Here is a 19,367-nt window from a genome sequence, read left to right as displayed (position 1 = left end):
AGGCATGAGTTAGAATTGTTTTTTTAATTTTTTATTTGAAAATAATTTTGAACTTGTAGAAAAAACTGCAGTGGTCCAGAACCCTTACTACTCAAGAAGAAGAAAAACAACCCAACACAAAACAAGCAAAAGATTTGAACAGACATTTCATCAAAGATGTGTAAATGGCAAATAAGCACATAAAAAGATGCTTAACATCATCTGTCATTAGGGAAATTCTAAAATCACAATAAGATGCCACTACACATCTAGCAGAAGGGCTGAAATAAAAAGACTGATAATACCAACTGTTGGTGAGGACTTGAAAAAACTGGAACTCTCCCGTGTAGATGATGGGAACATAAAACAGTACAGCCTCTTTGGAAAACAGTTCTGTAATTTCTTAAAAAACTAAACATACACTCACCCTATTAGCCAGAAATTCTAACTCGTAGGTACCTACTCAAGAGAAATGAAAATATATGCCCACATGAAGATTTCTATGTGGATGTTCAAAGTAGCATTATTTATAACAATAAAACTAAAACCAATCCAAATGTCTACCAGCTGCAGAATGGATAAACAAAATGTGATATAGCCACACAGTGACATACTATTCAGCAGTAAAAAGGGAACAGACTATTGATACATGATACAACATGGATTACCGTAATAACACTATCCTGAGCGAAAGTTGTCAGGCACAAAAGACCACAAGTGGTATGATTCCATTTACAAGAACTTTCTAGAAAGCTATATAAATTTACTAAAACGTCCATACTTGTATACTTAAAATGGATTTTATAATATGTAAATTATACCCAAAGCTGTTTATAAAAATGGGAGCATATTCCAAATATTGTTATGTACTGTGTTTTTTTCCTTCACATCAGCACAGGAGTTCTTCCTCCTTTTTTTTAGTGGTTATATTAACAATAATGGTTCATTGCATGGCTGTGCCCAAATTTAAATAAACAGCCATGCCAAAAAAAATGTTCTCCTTTCTTCTTTCAGTCCAAAGGCTTTGGAGATATTTAGCGTCTGTTGTGCTCAGTTTTAAAAACTACATATTGCCTTCTTTCATTCCTCAAAATGTCTCAAGTGCCCTGTGGCAGAGGCTAACGGTGTCTCACCCTTGTCCCCTTGACACCCACTGTTCCCATCCATGTCAAGGGTTCCCCACGGCAAGTCCCCATGACTCTCTTCCCAAAGACTCTCTGGTGACAGGAGCATACTTGAACACTCATGGGTGGGCCAGAAATGTCAGGAAGTTACTGCGCCAGTAATGGGTGGGAGTTGTGGATAAATACCCCAGTTCCTTCCCTCCTTGGGTAAACAACTCGGAGGTGCAGTCTCCACCACCTTCCAGAGGTCCTGGCACGAATGAGACCCAGGTGCCCACAGTGGTAATCTGCTCATTAACACTAGTTACTATACTTCCCCTCCCCTGTCTCATTTCCCCATGCCCTACCATCCTTCCTGGAATCACCCGCCAAGTAAATTACTTGCATCTAAATCCTTATCTAAGGGTCTTCTTTTGGGGGACCCCAAAATAAGCCATCACCAAGAACTGACACTTAACTAATTGGCTTACACATCTGGTAGTTTCCACTTAATCCTTGTGCATTTATACAGACAGGAACCAGCCACTAAGAATGTGGGAATTTTAACAGCATTAATAAGGCACATGATTTCATTAACAGTTTGATTATCATGCTCTATTAAGCCAAAGAAGGTACCATTGTTAAGACATATCAAGGTCTGCGTTCACCCGCTTGCTTGGGCAATGCGCACAGTATAAATAACTTACGAGTGTTTGGAGAGACATTTAATCATTCCAGGCTTAGGTTTCTTCCGCAGACCTTCTATACACAGCCAAGAACCCAACAGCGATGCCACTCCTAGCATATGCTTTATGACTTGTAACTCACAAAAAGCATAAAACGGCAAGTCTTTTCCATGCTAACTTGGAAAAAGTCCTGTAAATTTATGGCTGCAAATTCCAACCAACATAAAAGCTTTGCCTCTTCTCCTTCCAGCTAAATTGCATCCGTGCCAGATGAGCCAGCCAAGGTATTCAGAGAAGCAAAGAAATGACACTTTTACAGAATTCAAACCTTCTCCTAAAATGTAGGAAAACACACACAATTTACTTGACAATTTATTCATTCTACTTGCTGCTCTTATTTCATTCTGACGAGCTGGAGCAACTGATATGTGCTGATTCCAAGTCTAACCATTTTGGGCAGCTACTGAAGGGGGTAACAGGTTTGTTATCACGGGAGGAACAAGCTCACCAACTCCACAGACTTCTGAGTCTAAGATGAACAAGGCTGTCATATAAGGTAAGGTCACATCTCCTAGCTAAGGTCTGAGATAACAAAGAGGTTCCTGGAACCTAAGGGTATACAGCTTCTATTAATAACATCATTTTCTCTCTCGTTAATAACAAATTAGAATATCATTAAGCATTTGGGATTCTTGCCCAAAGTGATACCTAAAACTGCCATTGGTAAAGGCTTTTACATTTTGCATTATATTTGCCTAATTTGGTAGAAGGCAGAGGAAGTGTGGTCTTAAGTAGAAATTCCTCCAGCAAAGACTGATTCTATTTCTCTGCCCATTGATTTAAGTTTGGCCATGTGACCTGCTTTGGCCAGTAGAATAATACAGAAATGTCAAGCGTATCAGTTCCAACCCACGGCTTCAAGTGGCCTCACTTAAAGTTTCCTCTTGTCCTCCCGCACTTTTATCCTTGTCATGAGAAGAACTTCCCAGAGGTAGCTACTGCCCACCGACCTGGACTTAGAATGTGCCCAGGTGTTGCTGGCCCGAACCTCGGAGAGAAGTCAGGCCTAGCTGGACCTACACAGGAAGCAGTCGCTTAGCTGAGCCCCACCAAGATCAGCCAGACCCCAGCCAACCTTCAGTTGCATGAGCTAAATAGATGCTTTTTATCAATTTTCCCACGGAGTTTGGGGGTGGTTTGTTGCACATGTAAGAGCTGATACCAGGAGCAAAGAAGAAGTGCAGGAAGCCAAGGGGAGTAATGCATACTAGGTTTTCCCACTTCCCTGCACAAATGGATGGCAACATTCAGGATATAATCATGATGTTCATCATTGATTTAAAAAGGTCCCCATTAAATTCTCCCACAAACACCTCAACATTTGTGTCCCTTAGTGGGACAATTCCAAGATGTATCCTACACAGTCTGCCATGTGCCCCAGGGGAACTGAGCCCACAGTGGCAGCCTGCTCGTGGTCACAGACTCTACGGCCCCTTCACCCTCCTCATCCCACTCTCCACTCCTTCACTGTGCTTCTGGGCAGCGCCACCCCTGGAAACACTTGCACCCCAGCTCTTGACCCAAACTAAGGCACAGCCTCGTTTTTACAAATAATAACTAACACACATTGAGCGCGTGAATGTGCCAGATGTAACGACACACAGAAGACTTCACCTCTCGGTGCCTCAGTTTCATCATCTGTAAAATGGGGACAAGAAGAGTGCCTGCCAACCTCATGTGAGGCAGTAGTAACATGCAATATGCTTAGAACAGGACCTGAGTCACAGCAGGCTTTTGGTAAGTGCTATTTATTTTCAAGCGAGACTTGCTTATCCTCGTTACTATCAGGCTTCTAGGCTGCAGGTGCCAGTGTTGGAAAGAATGGGATAAGATTGAGGAAAGTAAGGAGAGAAAAGAGAATGAAGAGAAGAGGGATCAATTCCATCTTCATCAAACCACTTTAAAATTCTCAGCCAGGGGATGGCAGCACGAGCCTTTTCCTGAACATGGAGCACGGAGAACAACAGAGAAAACAAAGCACCTCCGTGAATTTTATTTGGTTAGTGAAATTCTTTTGCATCAAGGGGAGGAGAAGCCAGACAGCCAGAGAAGATAAAAGAGGGGCGTCCGGTGGGAGATACCGGCCAGGCTGCATTCTTTGGTGTGCAGAGCTGAGGCACGGAGGCGTTTCCAGAGGACTGTGCCCGAGTGAGGACTTATTCCAACTAGGCTCAGGAATGGCTGCAGGACTTCGCCCTGTTGGACAGACGACTAGGGCTTGCTAGTGCCATGAAAGAGAGTACTACTCAAACCCAGCCTTTGGGAGGCCCACAGGACTCAGCCGGGGGAAGAAAAGGGATTACCCAGTTGGCATTAAAAATCGTCCATCCCTAATTACCCAGGTAAAGGTCGAGGCCCACCCAAAGGTAGTCCACTTATTGCTTGCCAGGGAATTCGCCTCCAGCGAGGTCATCCCACTGACTGACCTTTCTGTAACACCCCTCCCATCCCCGGCCTGTCAATCACACGGTGGCAAGGGGAAGAGGGAGGGAGGCCAAACCCCAGGACCCTGACTATCCCTGGTGTGGGCAGCCACTCCTGCCTGGCAGGAAGTCCATCTTGAAGTGGGGTGAGAGCACAGGGTGCCGTGACACCACACGGCCCAGCTTCAAATTCCACCTTGTCACCACCTAACTGTGTGATCTAGGGCGAGCTGCTTAGCCTCTTAGGGCTCAGTTTCCCCATTTCTGAAATAAGAATAATAATAACTCCACCCTTATAGGGCTATGGCGATGATTACATGCAACAATTAATGTGGTGGAATGGACAATATATGTAACCTTAACACTTGTACACCCATAATATGCTAAAAGAAAACAGATATGGTGGTAGTATTACGAGGCCAGGTGTTCATAAGTTGAAGCCTTCCTCAAATCCATGGGGAAAAAAAGATACTGGAGACAGACCATTTGGCCCTTCCCCTCCCTCTTTGGTGGTCCCCACACGCTTCCAACAAACAAGACCTATCAGATAAGTTCCTGTATGGAACTTGGAGCTAGGTGGCAGGAAGGAGGCAGAACTGAGACCACGCCAGGTCTGTCAAATTCCAGAGGTCTCTTTCTACTGAGTTAGACATGAAAGTGGCTGCTTTAGTCCTTACTTCCCATCTGCCTGCCCAGCCCTTGTTGCTTGCACCCGCAGCTGACAATGGGAGGAAGCAGCAGAGAAAAAGACTCTTTGTCTTTACTACCAGCTGTCAACCCTGTGCTCTGCCCACCCCCATCTCTCAAACCCATTCAGTTTTTCTCATAAGTCACAAACCATGCAAATGATTTCCTTTCCTTTGCAATGTCATTAATTCCCTCGGTGAAATATTTGCATTTTACGTGGGTGTTGGTTGCAAAGATGACCACAGTCCTCCACCCTCTCTGAACCCCTGCCTCTAGCAGGGTGCCCAAGCAGCTCCTCCCACCAAGGGCTGGGGTCTATTTCTCATCTCTGGAATCTGAACTGGCCGGTGACTTGCTTTGGCCAATAGGATGTGGCAGAAGTCACGCTGTCTCATTTTCAAGGCCAATCCTCAGGAAGCCTTGAGTGCTCTCTCCCTTGGGGCCTCGCTTCTGAGTGAATGAGCTCAGTCTACACTGCTGGAGGACCAGAGGCATGCAGATCACAGATGAGCCCTCCCAGGCCAAGGCCATCCTCTACCAGTCAGCTCCTGGCCAGGCTGCCAGGTGATCGAAGATGCTCAAGGCAGCCCAGCTGGCCCAGCTGTGTCCAGCCCAAATTGCCAACCCACAGAATCGTGAACTATTAATAATACATGGCTGTTATTTTAAGCTACTAAGTTTTGAGGCAGTTTATTAGGCAGCAAAAGTTAACTGACAGACTAGGCAATAAAAATACAATTAAAGGATTAAACTTATCTAACATCTTGCATGCATTTATCCATCCTTCATAATAGTAATTTTAAAACATCCTCATATTCTGGTCCTGCTGCCACCTCCATTATATTGGACTTTATTGCTCCTAAGTGTAGGGTCAAGTATTGGATGTTCTGGACAATGTAAAGATGAGAGTTGTTCACAGTTCTCAAGTAGCCGCAGTGGCAGGCACTCACACACTCCTAAATATGAGTGAATAGAGAAGGGCCACAATTCCCGTCAGCAAAGGCTGACCAAAAAGAATGCAGAAGTTACATATTTCATTTTTCAACACTCATACCAATGTCAGTTCTCCAACTCCCTTTTCCCACCTTGGAAACAATTTTCCACTTGGATAACAACTTTTCCACTTGAATATAATATAGTGCAGGCTCAGAGCCCTGTGGAAATTCCTGTTATTGTTTAGTTTATGGTTGCATTTTAGTGAAGTTATTTATTTATAAAAGTCAAACACAAAGATGTTTTATGCAACAGGAAGGACAGAGGAAGTGAGAAAGAAATCTTTGGCCTCAAAAGATAAACCTTCGACACATGATAAGGCATCAGTGTGTATATGTGAAACAATGCACTTGCTCACCCTGTCATCCTCATTATCAAGAAAATTTACATTTAATGCCCTTTGCTGTTTCTTTAACATGCATTTATTCATTGTCTGCTCAGGTCAGGGTCTTTGCTAGAAGAAATGAGGTGAGGAATATGAGAGACAGACCAATCCCTGGCCTTTACAAAGTCAAGTGAGGCATAGAAATATTGATCATATAATCATACAATGACTATTAGTTTACATGATAGGAAAAAACATATTATGTAATACGAGCAGAAACCATAGGATCTAAGGTCATGGAGGGAAGATAGCTTCCTGAGATAACTCCACATTTAAGCCTGGACAGGAGCCATTTAATCAGTGTCCAAATTAAGGAAATAGAGTTGCAACATATTGTGCAGAGGATGTTCTCAAAAATGTTGCTTTCTTGACCTTTTACTTCTCAAGGGCTTGCTTTCTGACAGCAGTTGTGTCTGAGCAGCAGCTAAGGCGCCAACTCCTAGCCCAAAAGGAACATGTAGCAGGGGCACTGGTGAACCTTATAAGCTTGAAATCAGGCAGCCTTGGGTTTAAATCTCAGCAAAACACACACTAGTTGTGTGGCCTTGGGTGAGTCACTTGCATCTCACTTGGCCTCAGTTTTCTTACTTGTAAATGAGTGTAATGATACCTACCTTAAATGGTGTTGCTAAGGGTTTAAATGAGATAGCTCAAAATGATGCCAATGCTGATTTTGCTCATGAATCTGCTATAGGGGCAGGGCTCAGCAAGGATGGTTCATCAGGGACAGCTTGTCTCTGCTCCCCTCGGCATGAGTGCAGGCAGGTCAGAGGCTGGGGACTAGTGCCAGCTGTCTAAAGTCACATGTCAGTGGGGCTGTCAGCTTGAGTGCCTACCTATAACCTCTCTGGGAGGCTTGGGCTTCCTTGAAACACGGTGGCTGGGTCTCAAGGGTGTGCCTCTCAAAGGATTCAGAGACCCAGGTGGAAGCCATGTTGTCTTTGCTGATATAGGTTTTCATGTCACTCAGTGTCACTTCTGCTACATTCTCTCTGTCAAGGCAGTCACTGAATCCTGCCCAGATTCAAGGGCAGGGAAAATGGAGCAAGATTCTAGCAAGATTCTAGAAGAGCAGTAATATTTGTGTGGTCATTTTTGGAAAATATGATCTGCCACAGTGACCTATACTGATATCCCTTTGATGCTAATATCTTTTCATTCCGGAGAGTTATAATTCTATGAAAAAGATCAGTGAAAAGTGGGGCAAGGAGGGAAAAAAGAAGAGGAGTAAAAGAAGAGGAGGACATGGTAAAGGCCATGTCCTTTCTTGGCAGCCAACCAGGTTCTTTGGGCTCCCTGGTGGCATCCTCTCTAAAATGGGAGCAACAGCAGTGTCCACTTCATGATGTCATTGTGAGAAGTGAATGAATTAACCTATTAAAGTGCTTACAGCCATGCCTGGCCCATGGCTACTCCATAATTATGAGTGGTTAGACTTTATGCTCCTGGGGCTCCTAACCTGTCCTGATCTTGGTGTGGCCCTGCTGCTACTCTGTCACAACCAGAATCCTTCAGACATCTAGGAACAGGAAAACATCTTCCCTGACACCCTGTCAGAGGAAACTCACTTCCACAGCCACATACCATACAGCATAAAATAGCCCCGATCATGTTGACAGGCTTGGAAATGAAATAAAAAACCCTGGGGTTGGTGCACACTGGGTTTTATAACCTCATTGTTACATACCCCTTCAAGCCAGCATCTCTGCTCTTCCCTCACTCCAGTTCAGGCTGACCTCCCCAGCATTCTGCAGGGCTTGCACATTTTATCTTTTCTGGTAGAAGTTCAGAAGTCTGGATCTCTTGTCTCCATCTACAACACACAGAATCGACTGCTTAGGGTTTTGCATGCATTTTTAAAACACCATGAAAGATCACACAGAGGACCTGCTTCCCAGCTTGGCTCTGGGATGACACATTGATAAATGGGAGCACAGTGATGGCTTCTCCTTCCCATTCTGATCCCGTCTCTACCTCTGGACCAGGAAACTAAGGAGTGGGCTTCCTTTACCAGAATGCACTCCTAAATCCCTGTGCCGACGTTCAGAAAAAACTCCAAATGGTCTAATCCACAACAGTCCTGTCTTCTCTATCAGTCAAGTGACAATTCATTTTCCCCTTATCCCTTGTATCCTCTGTATCCCAGCTCCTACAAAGAAGATCCTACAATCTCCCCATCTAGGATTTGGGAGATGGGCGTAAGCTGAATATGAAACTCCCAAGTGTCCCTTATTTCATCTTGACTGTTTGTTTCAATACCCTGTGTTGAATTACCTAAGTACATAAATGCAGTCATCTTGCTTGCAAACAAAGAAAACAAAATGCAAATGTTAGGTCAAAGTTCAAGTTCCCTTTGACCATCCCCACTAACACCTATACCCTTGGCAGAGGTGGGCATCATTATAATTTGGATTATATCTTTCCAGATTGCTTCAGTGAATTTGAATATTCAATTATACACACACAGACACACATGCACACACATGAGTATGAGTTTCTTTTCTAAATAAATGTTTATCATGTGCTTCATTCTCCTTGCTTGTTCCATCCTCAAGTAACCCTTGTTCCATTCTCCTTGCTTGTCCTATTGAACTCCCTACATCAGTCTAAGAAGATTATCTTGTTTTGTTTTTTTTTCCTAATGTTTTCATAATAATTAATGGCCTCAACTCCTCTGTCAGGCTCTATAACTGGCATCTGTTTTTCCATCAGCACCTCCCCTGGTTCCCTTCCATACACACACACACACACACACACACACACACACACACACACACATCCCTTCCTTCATGTCTGGATCCGAGTTAGGTTTCTGGCCTGGAATATCCCCCCCTGTCCTTCTTCTTACACTTGAGAAGATTCAGCTCTCAGGCCTGGACACATTTGGGCTTGAGTCCCAGCTGAATCACTCAGGCAAACTACTTAACTTGGGTTGCTGGTGTATGAAATGGGATGATTGTAACACCACCTATCTCCATGGGTTGTTCTAAAGATCAAGTGAAATAATCCGTGGAAATCGTTGGCCCATTGCAGGTTACGTAGTAAATGCTCAGTACTGTTCACCACCACCATCATAATCACCCCTTTTCAGGAATCACTTAAATCCACTTTCCTTCTTTTTTTTGATACAGAGTCTCACTCTCTTGCCTGGGCTAGAGTGCCGTGGCATCAGCTTAGCTCACAGTAACCTCAAAGTCCTGGGCTCAAGCAATCCTCTTGCCTCAGCCTCCCAAGTAGCTGGGACTACAGGCATGCACCACCATGCCTGGCTAATTTTTTTGGTATATTTTTAGTTGTCCAGCTAATTTGTTTCTATTTTTAGTAGAGACGGGGTCTTGCTCTTGCTCAGGCTGGTCTTGAACTTCTGAGCTCAAATGATCCTCCTGCCTCAGCCTCCCAGAGTGCTAGGATTACAGGCATGAGCCACTGTTCCTGGCCTCACTTTCCTTCTTAATCCAAATTTTTCTGTGAACTCTTACTTCACACACAGATAGGACAACTGAAAAATAATCCCAATAAACTTTAAGCTCCATTTATATCACTTCACAATTTCTTCTAATCTTTACTAATAGATAGATAAGATGTTGGATTTAATTTAAAGTCCCACTGTGTTCAGGGTGAGCAGCACAAATCACACAGGGCAAAAGAAGCCAGTGAGTAAAGTAAGATTACTCTTTTAAGGGACAGAAATTTTAGTGTTTCTTCTGCTGCATTGTTTATAAGATAGTATTCAATAAATATGTGTGAATAAAATAACTAAGTATAAATGACCTATGTCCTTGTTCTTATACAGTTATAAAACCAAGCACAATCAGAAATTGCATAAGAACATGAATGTAAACTAATGCAATTAAAAGTAGCTCGGTTTGGCTGGGTGCGGTGGCTCACGCCTATAATCCTGGCACTCTGTGAGGCCAAGGTGGGAGGATTGCTCGAGGTCAAAGAGTTTGAGACCAGCCTGAGCAAGAGGGAGACTCTGTCTCCATTGAAAAAAAAAAAAAGAAAGGAAAGAAATTAGCTGGGCAACTAAAAATATATAGAAAGAGTTAGCCAGGCATGGTGGCACATGCCTGTAGTCCCAGCTACTCAGGAGGCTGAGGCAAAGGATGGCTTATGCCCAGGAGTTTGAGGATGCTGTGAGCTAGGCTGATGCCATAACACCCTGATACTCAGGGTGACAGAGTGAGACTCTGTCTCAAAAAAAAAAAGTAACTCAGTTAATGCAATGGATGATGTTTTGCTGAAACTAAGTCATTCTTGCAGCATGAATATGGTAGAGTTGCATTGTCTGTGACAGGAAGGGCTCACATAAGAGAATAAATCAAAAATTACCCTTAAAGCTAATCTACTGTGTGGAGAGGCTCGCAGAGGCCCTATATACAGAGACAACTGGAGAAACAGCAAACTTCAGTGCCCCACAGCATGCTGAGTGTGGACTGAGTGGAAGGGCAGGTGGAATTGCTCACACGATTCAAATTATTCCAAGCTCTTCCGCTCTCTCTCTCTGAATCCTTCCACTACATTTCTCTACTTGTACTACTGCAAAACTTTCTTTCATTCACCCCCACTAAACTGCATTGACCTTCACCTGGGGCAAAAACATTATGTGTGTGGTAAGCCTCTTTCTGCCCCTTCTTCATTGCAACAATTCCAGTTTGTGGAACAACTTGATCCAGAGGCAAATTAAATAAACTCAAGCCCAGAGGCAGGCACTGAAATTATAATACTTGGCAGAATTTGGTCACAAGGCTCAACTCTTTAGGGGTTTTCAGTTCTGGCTACACACCTGAGAAGTTTTAAGATAGCTGCAAACCCAGGGTATATCCCAAACGAATTACAGCAGAATTTCAGAGGGTGGGACCCATGCAGCCCTATTTTCCATGCTCTGTGGGTGATTCCAAAATGTGCAGTGAAGGTTGAGAACCAGTGATCTATTGATTAATGGCTTTTGAGCTTGTTTGATTTCTGTGCACGGTCATAAATACATTTTACATCATGATTCATATCCATGCACATATGTATAAAACAAACAAACATTTTATAAGATGATATTATACTTAGCTCTTACTACCAGCTATACACTCTTATATTTTCTGTTCTCTTCACTTTTATTTAAAACAATTCTGTATGTGCCCAATTTCACCCTTTAATAGGTCACAAGCCTCTAGGGAATCATGATCCACAGTTTGAAAAACACTGCTCTTAATAACCCAGAATATAATTTAATTACTTTTAAATTATTATCTTTGATATAAAAACATAAATTCCAAAGACAATATGTGAAGCCCTGAGAGTAAGTCCATACCTCTAGGTGCTCATTTTGAAAATACTTATGTGTTTATTTATTTAAAGACAGGGTCTTGCTCTGTCACCCTGGCTAGAGTGCCATGGTATCATCATAGCTCACTACCACCTCAAACTCCTGGGCTCAAGCAATCTTCCTGCCTCAGTCTCCTGAATAGCTGGGACTACAGGTGCATATCACCATGCCTGACTAATCTTTCTACTTTTTGTAGAGACAGGGCCTTGCTTTTGCTCAGGCTGGTCTTGAACACCTGGCCTCAAGCAACCTCTTGCCTCAGCCTCCCGAAGTGTTAGGATTACAGGTGTTAGCTGCTGTGCCTGGCCTTGAAAATCTTTATTATAGGCCAAATCCTTCATTTTACAAAACAGAAAACGTCAAACTCATACATACATCCCCTCTTGTATACATCCATGCCTGTGTTTGTCATGCTTTGCCCACTAACTATTATTTCATATCTGAAAGATCTTTAAATGATTACTTTGTGGATCCTTAAACACAGAGCTCTGAGAGCTTAATGGTGTTTTGGTGTGTGTTGTTCAGAGGCAATGGTCTCAATTCTCCCTTTGCCCACGGGGCATGGAGCATCACACTGTATGAAGCATGAAATAGGTATGTGCATTAATACTTGTTGCCTGAGTTGTAGCATTCTGGCATATATTTCCCACTTGGATTTAACACAATAGCACTCTAGGGAGGCTGATAAAAAGCACATTTAGGGTTGGGCGTGGTGGCTCACACCTGTAATCCTAGCACTTTGGGGAGTTTGAGACCAGCCTGAGCAAGAGCTAGACCCCGTCTCTACTAAAAATAGAAGAAAAACAAAATAGCTGGACAACGAAAAAAAAAATATATATATAAATTAGCCGGGCATGGTGGCACATGTCTGTAGTCCCAGCTACTTGGGAGGCTGAGGCAGAAGGATTGCTTGAACCCAGGAGTTTCAGGTTGTTGTGAGCTAGGCTGACGTCATGGCACTGTAGCCCAGGCAACAGAGTAAGACTCTGTCTCAAAAAAAAAAAAGCACATTTATAGAGAAAGGCGTTTGCTTAAAGGGGAACAGGAGGCGGTAACAATACCCAATTTTCATTAGTGTTGCTACAGTAGCAGCAGCATTTAAAACTTAGTCTTTTGAGGACTCAAGGGAAAAAAGCTCACCATGCAAATACTATTAGTCAACTTCCAAGGGGGGTTTGACTTTGGGAAATAGTCAAATCCAAATAATCTTAAGAAAAAGACACAAAACTGAACTTACGCTGAATATATATTGATGACGTATGTTATACTATCTTACCTATAGAAACTTAAAATACTATCCACTTAAAAACAGTGTTTTTATATAAGAAAAATATAACTGTATATTAAGAAGAAAAACAGACTGACTGAGGCTTCCCCGAGCCAGGGTTAAGCAGCAGAACAACTCGAGATGCCGTGTGGACCTTCCTGTGTCAGCGTCACAGCATGTATACACCGGAGCATTTTCCTGGCAAAGGGCATCTGTTCTAAGTGGCTTATCGAATTTTAACAGTGTTGTGTTCCTAAGAGAAATGCAGATTCATTTCAAACTTACATTGGTTTCTCAACAAACTAGAATTTCTCTAAAGGCTATGAAAGTGTTTCTAACCTTGAGAATTTTAAATTATCTCAAGTTTCAACTTACTTTCTCTGTGGAGGAAAGCCACATTTACGAAGGGGGATTGTGTTGATCAGAACTACTCATTAATTAAACAAAATGTCGATTAAGCATCTATTAGGTGCAAGGCACTGTGGGAAATATTGAGTGACTATTCTCAAGAGAAGCTCTGAAGTCTTTCTAAAGAAATTTGTAAATTACAACCCCCAAGGCAAAAGCAGGTTGGAGAGAACAAGATAGGAAGTAGGTTTAACTTTTCTTAATACAGCAGTAGTTAACTCTGGAAACAGAAGGAGTTGCTCATTTTTCCACATATGTTGATAAAGTCATCTACAAGGTTCATACGCATGTTGTTCACCATCACTGTGCGTCATTAAACATTTTCAAATGTTTGCACATGCAGGCATCTTGCTTGATGACATTTTGAAAGGCTGTTATTAGTAGAGTTTATCTCTAACTACAACTCTTCTTTTCCATTCTGTGCGCAGTGACCAGAAATGTACTACTCTCCGAATTGTTAATGTTGGTCTTGGGTGTATTATTTTCCCTGATCTTCTCTTAAAGAAGGTAAAACTGTTTAGGTTCATTCCACTATTGTGTACCCAAGCTTCACATATTGAAAAATTCAATGACCAATCTGACTGATTTCCATTAGATATCAAATACAGCCAAAGTTATGGTCATGATGAGTGGACCACATTCCTGGTGTTGGTTCAGGCTAAGCTTGACTGTGCCAGCTAGGAGCTAGGAGCTCTCTCTCCCATTCCGATTCCAATGAGTACTTTACCTAGTAACGCCTCAGTAGCTATCACAGAGAACCCAAAGCTAGACTTCTCCAGCCTTTCCCACAGCTTTTCCTACCAAACTCTGGATTCTCAGCCTTAGAAAGTATTACAACATTGCTCCACAATCCTAATAAATTGGAAAATGTGGAGTTATATAAAGTAAAACAGGTTTCTTTGCTGCAAGATTTCCAGAGCATCTATGCTAATATAATCAGGAACAGGTAAAGTATGTTCCAGTATCCATCGAAATTTTTTGAGCTTTTGTTTGTGAAAATCTCAGGATTAGACTGGCTATGAAAGAAGGTTCCCCGGAGTATTTTTTATCTCTCTTTTTATTCCTTTAAATTATTGTGTTAGATAGAGGCATTGCCATCTCTCTCTCTGGGGGAGAGGAGGGAGAGAAAGAGTAACATTCAGAGAAAACCATGCTGCTGTCAGAGTTAAGATCTTCAACGGCTGAGCTATCCAATACAGCAGCCACTAGCCCTGTGTTGCTATTCAGCTCTTGAGCGTGGCCAGTCTGACTAGGGATGTGTTGTAAGCAGAGAATACACACTAGGGTGGGCCAGTCATGGTGGTTCATGCCTATGATCCTAGCACTTTGGGAGGCCAAGGTGGGAAGATCACTTGAGGCCAGGAGTTTGAGACCAGCATGGATAATGTAGAGAGACCCCTACCACTACAAAAAATGTACAAATTAGCTGGGTATGGTGGCAATGTGCCTGTAGGCCCAGCTACTTGAGACGCTGAGGCAGGATTGCTTAAACTTAGGAGTTTGAGGTTACAGTGATCTATGATTGCACAACTCCAGCCTGGGCCGCAGAGTGAGCCTCTGTGTCCAAGAAAAATAAGAAAGAAAGAAAAAGAATAAATAAAATACACACCAGACTTTGAAGACTTAATATTAAATAAAATGAATAAATTTTCATATTGATCACATGTTGAAATATTTTGGTATATTGGATTGAATAAAATATTATTAAAATTAATTTTATTATTAATCTTAACTCTTTAAGATGTGACTACAAAATATTTCAAATTCCATACAATGTGGCTCACATTATATTTCTACTGGATAGAATCTTAGGGAGCAAGATGACCGAACAGAAACCTCCAGTGATCGTCCCTCCACGTGAACAACTAATTCGACAAGTATTCATGCAAGCAAGAACCTTCAGAAGAACCAAAAACCGGGTGAGCGATCATACTACCCAGTTTTAACATTACATCATGGAAAGAGGCACTTGAAGAGAGCAGAAGGACAGTCCCGCATGGCCTAGGCCACCCTGCATCCCCCGGCAGTGCGGTGCCAGCTCCTAGTAGAGAAAGATTCTGTGTGCCTGGGGAGGGAGAGGGATTGTGGGATTTTGCACTGAAACTCAGGGCCACCCCAGCACAGGGGAACATGGCACAGGGCAGAATTCTGCCGGTGCCCACAGAGGGAGCATTTTGACCAGCCCGGCCAGAGGGAAATCCTCTGGTTCCGAAACCCAAGTCCCCGCCAGCCCCAACACTGGCTGACAAAGAGCAGCCTGGGGCCTGGACTAAATTCGTAAGGCAGCTGGGCCACTGGGGCTGCAGTCCTTGGGCAATGCTTGCGGCTGTGCTGGCTCGGAGCCAGTGGACATGGAGTGCATGTGACCCAGTGAGACATCACCCGCGGTGGCCAAGCCAGTGCCTGTGTCACCCTTCCCCCGGCTACAGACAGCCCAGCTCAGGGAGTCTTCTTCCACTTGAGGACAAGAAAGGGAAGAGCTCAGATGACTTTGTTTTGCAATTTGGGTACCAGCGCAGCCACAGTAAAATAAAGTACTAAGCAGACTCCTGCGGTCCCTGAGTCCAAGGTTTACTTCCTGGATGGCATTTCTGGACCCGCCCTGGACCAGAAGGAAACATGCTGCCTTGAAGGGAAGGACCCAGTCCTGGCAGGATTCACAACATGCTGGCTAAAGAGCCCTTGGGTTTTGAATAAACATCAGAGGTAGCCAGGCAACAGGCACCACAGGCTCTGGGTGAGACTGGGCTGGCTTCAGGTGTGACCTGGCGCTGGTGGCCACCAGGAAGTGCCCATGCCACTCCTCCCCCAACTCCAGCAGCCCAGCACAGAGAGTGAGGGAAGACACTGTCACGACAACTGCAAGACAACCCAGAGAAGGAATTCAGAAGCCTATCAGATAAATTTAATAATGAAAAAACCCAAGCAGAAATTCTAGAGCTTAAGAATTCAATCGACAAACTGAGAAATGCATCAGAGTCTTTCAACAGTAGAATTGACCAAGCAGAAGAAAGTGAGCTTGAAGACAAACTATTTGAAAATACACAGAAGAGAAGAAAAAAATATTAAGTAAGAATGAAGCATACCTACAAGATCTAGAAAATAGCCTCAAAAGAGCGAATCTAGGAGTTATTAGCTTTAAAAAGGAGATAGAGAAAGAGATTAGGATAGAAAGATTATTCAAGGAAATGACAACAGAGAACTTTCCAAACCTAGACAAAAATATCAATATTTAGGTACAAGAAGGTCATAGAATACCAAACAGATTTAATCCAAACAAGACTACTTCAAAGCATTTAATGATCAAGCTTCCAAAGGTCATAAATAAAGAAAAGGTCCTAAGGGAAGAAAGAAAAAATAACATATAAAGGAGCCCCAATACATCTGGCAGAATATTTCTCAGTGGAAACCTTACAGGCCAGGAGAGAGAGGCATGACATATTCAAAGTGCTGAACGAAAAAAACCCTTAACCCTAGAATATTATATCCTGCCAAAAATATCCTTCAAACATGAAGAAGAAATAAAGACTTCCCCGGACAAACAAAAGTTGAGGGATTTCATCAATACAAGACCTGTCATATGAGAAATGCTAAAAGGAGTTCTTCACTCTGAAAGAAAAAGATGTTAATGAACAATAAGAAATCATCCGATGGTATACAACTCACTGGTAATGGTGATTACACAAATATAGAACACTCTATTGCTGTAATTTCGGTATATAAACCACTTATTTCTTGAGTAAGAAGACTAAAAGACAAACCTATAAAAAATAACTTCTTGGCCGGGCGCTGTGGCTCACGCCTGTAATCCTAGCTCTTGGGAGGCCGAGGCGGGCGGATTGCTCAAGGTCAGGAGTTCAAAACCAGCCTGAGCAAGAGCGAGACCCCGTCTCTACTATAAATAGAAAGAAATTAATTGGCCAACTGATATATATATAAAAAAAAAAATTAGCCGGGCATGGTGGTGCATGCCTGTAGTCCCAGCTACCCGGGAGGCTGAGGCAGAAGGATCACTGGAGCCCAGGAGTTTGAGGTTGCTGTGAGCTAGGCTGACGCCACGGCACTCACTCTAGCCTGGGCAACAAAGCGAGACTCTGTCTCAAAAAAAAAAAAAAAAAAAAAAACTTCTTGAGAGACAAACAGTATAAAAAGATATGGATGGAAACAACAAGAAGTTAAAAGGTGGGAGATGGAGTTAAAAGGTTAGAATTTCTGTTAGATTTCTCTTTGCTTGTTTGTTTGTAAGCAGAGTTGTCATATGTTTAAAATAATTGGTTATGAAATGGTTTTTGCAAGCCTCATGGTAACCTCAAATCAAAAAACCTTGTGTATCTGTTGTACACAGATACACAAGGTTTTTTGAAGTGAAAAGCAAGAGATTAAAACACACTACCAGAGAAAATCACTTTTAGCAAAGGAAGACAGGAAGAAAGTAAGAAAGAGAGGACTACAAAACCAGAAATCAAATGACAACATGGCAGAAGTAAGTCCTTCCCTATCAATAATAACATTGAATGTGAATGGACTAAACTCTCCAATCAAAAGTCATAGAGTGGTTGAATGGAGAAAAAACAAAAAAACAATTGTATGTTGTCTGCAAGAACACACTTCACCTATAAAGACACACACAGACTGAAAATAAAGGGATGGAGAAAGATATTCCATGCAAATGAAAACCAGAAAAGAGCAGGAGTAGTTCTACTTCCGTCAGAGAAAATAGATTTCAAGACAAAACCTGTATAAAGAGACGAAGGAGGTCATTATATAATGATAAAGGGGTCAACTCAATAAGAGGATATAAATTCTAAATATATACACACCCAACACTGGAGTATCCAGATATATAAAGCCAACATCATCAGAGCTAAAGAGAGAGATAGAGCCCAGTACAATAATCAGTGGAGACCTCACACTCCACTTTCAGCATTAGACATGCCATCCAGGCAGAAAATCAACAATGAAACATTGGCCTTAATCTGCACTAGAGACCAAATGGACCTAATTGATATCGTCAGAACATCTCGTCCAACAGCTGCAGAATAACACATTCTTCTCCTCAGCTCATGGATCATTCTCAAGAATAGACCACATGTCAGGCCACAAAACAAGTCTCAAAAAATTAAAACTGGAATCATACCAAGTATTTTCTCTGACCACAATGGAATAAAACTAGGAATCAATAGCAAGAAGAACATTGGAAAATAACTTTGTATTGGACAGAGCTGCACTATAGAATAGTCTCCAAAGCCTTGCTGGTCAGCAATATCCCTTGGCTGGGCTAGTGTATTTGCTATATTCTCAAGACACACACACACACACACACACACACACATACACACACACACGTAGCTGCTTAGCCTTAAACACTTTACCCTCTGTTGCCCCCTCCTGTCACCATCCTGTCCATCCTTTAAGATCCATCTCAAGAAATACTAGGCAATTGCTGGCATTTGTTAAGATGTGATTCCCCACCAGGCATTGTGCTGAGCACTCTTCTCCCCAAAACGCCACAGCAGCCTACAAAGTGGGTAGTACTATATTCTCATTTCTTAGCCGGAAGAGGTGAGGTGACCTGGCGAATGCCATGAGCTAGTCAGTGGCAAAGCCCAGATTCATCTTTAGTTTGTCAATCACACTGCCCCCACCTTTAACCCCTGTGGTGGCTCTTGCCATCACTCCCCAAGGCTCTGTAAGTCCCCACCTGCAGGTACTCCTGTGAGCCCACCCTGCATTCATGTCATACATCTGGTCAATGCATCTGTCCACGGCACCTAGAGCTCGTTACCTTGCATCGCCACTACTTTGATACTTGTCTCACCTACAAGATATACTCTGGCCACCAAGATGGGTTCTTCCCTTATTAAATCTTCATGGGGGCCGGGCGCTGTGGCTCACGCCTGTAATCCTAGCTCTTGGGAGGCCGAGGCGGGCGGATTGCTCAAGGTCAGGAGTTCGAAACCAGCCTGAGCAAGAGTGAGACCCCGTCTCTACTATAAATAGAAAGAAATTAATTGGCCAACTGATATATATATAAAAAATTAGCCGGGCATGGTGGC

General features: G+C 42.8%; 1 protein-coding gene across 3 annotated transcripts in view; it reads right to left on the bottom strand.

Moving 5' to 3' along the window:
- The window catches only part of RIN2 (Ras and Rab interactor 2), a 213,742-nt gene that overhangs the window by 163,419 nt on the left and 30,956 nt on the right, over window positions 1-19,367 (bottom strand). For all 3 annotated transcript variants that reach the window (XM_076011169.1, XM_076011167.1, XM_076011168.1), the window contains exon 2: window positions 8,004-8,129. The gene's annotated coding sequence lies outside the window, so the exon portion shown is untranslated. The remainder of the gene's footprint in view (window positions 1-8,003; window positions 8,130-19,367) is intronic.

This window comes from Microcebus murinus, chromosome 16 (genome assembly GCF_040939455.1).
Source record: "Microcebus murinus isolate Inina chromosome 16, M.murinus_Inina_mat1.0, whole genome shotgun sequence".
NCBI lineage: Eukaryota > Metazoa > Chordata > Mammalia > Primates > Cheirogaleidae > Microcebus > Microcebus murinus.
The sequence above is the reverse complement of the archived record's forward strand: the minus strand, read 5'-3'. Positions and strand labels throughout refer to the sequence as shown.